Consider the following 1,559-nt stretch of genomic DNA (forward strand, 5'->3'; position numbering starts at 1 on the left):
CAAAAAGCACAAGAGGTGAAAGTATAAGCAGACTGGGGCCAGCTCCATTTGTAACCCTGGACGAGGTGAGCAATATGCCCTTCTATACACATCCATATTTTACCAAGAGGACAGCCTCCGTGTTGGTTTTTCCAACAACTGCTTTGAGGTGCTGTATCTGCAAGCTAAAAATCGTTCATCAAAATACATTTTAAAATACAACAAATTGTGCATCTTTTTGAGGTTCGTCCATGACCTTAAACTTATAGCATCAGTATGAAATCCTGAACGACCAAAAGAAGGGGCCGCATACTAGAACACTTTTCCCTATGGAATAAAAAATACATAAAACTACAAATGGGAGTGACACAGGTCTCAGCCTCATTCACAAACCCTCAATAGACCGTTTTCACAGAGGTGTCATGGTAGATAAAGCACAGGTGGTACTCCGAACACTAGTAATGGGTCTGCCCCTCTGATGTATCAGCGCCGTCACAGGTAGTAGACTAAAGAGAGTCCACTTTGAACACGCTGGTTCACACGCATAAATGAAACACCTGCCGACCTGCCTCGTGTTAATGCCGGGGGCTACATCTGTGTCTGCCCTGCTGTGACATCTCTGAGAAAAGGGTTGACGTCAATGCGGGTTTGCTTCACTCTACCCTTATGTAAAAAAGTAGCAGCCCGTAATAATTAGCCTCATCAGCGACACTTGTAAAGCGTTTCAAGTGTTTGTAAAGCTCTTTGAAAAGGATCCCATCATTAAAATTGTGCAGTGAGAAAAGGAGAAGTGTAATGGTGTACAAGATGGTCAGAAAGACCATTAACCCTTAAGCAGGTATGAAAGAGTCCTTAAGCAGGTATGAAAAGAAAAACACACACCCAGGTGAAGAGTGTTAATTAGTTAGAGCAGGTGACGGTAAGGAGATAGCCGGGGCAGCTGGGAAGGACAGGGCAGTTTGCAGTAGGCCACCACAGACCTGTGACAGAGGCAAGTGTCACACTACTGCATGACATCACTCGACGTGGGTCAGAACAACAACCATGATCTCACTCAGCTCCACAATGCAGGGCAAAACGGCAGTTAAAAAACAACTCCAAATGACTCACGGTGTCCTAATTCATTTCCCAGAGGGCACCTTGTCTGCAACTTTAGACATTAGACTAGCATACGCCCTGATTAACGATGAGGAGGGACCTTTGAGATGAGTCTGAGAATAACAATTTTTAATTGTGCCTTACTTTTTTTTTTTTACTTTTACTTTGAAATTCTGCGAAACCCCTCTTCTGCTCAGTGCTTGTTTGCATGTTTTTATTACTTCAGGACAAACCCTGTCCCAAATACTGTATTTAGACAAAGGACGGCATGGCAGTGGGGAATTAAACAGCTGTTGAACCTTGACCTAATTTTTTAAGAGTTTCAATTAAACAGTATATGACATCTCTCTTAATAACAATTATAATTATAATAATAATAAATGTATTAATAAAATGAATACTAGCAATGGGCTGTGGGAGCTCCTTACGATGTTGTTATCTTCGTCTCTGGCAGCTGTCCTCTGACCATCTGGGCTGTTCTG

The sequence above is a fragment of the Gadus morhua genome, chromosome 20 (genome assembly GCF_902167405.1).
Source record: "Gadus morhua chromosome 20, gadMor3.0, whole genome shotgun sequence".
NCBI classification, from domain to species: domain Eukaryota; kingdom Metazoa; phylum Chordata; class Actinopteri; order Gadiformes; family Gadidae; genus Gadus; species Gadus morhua.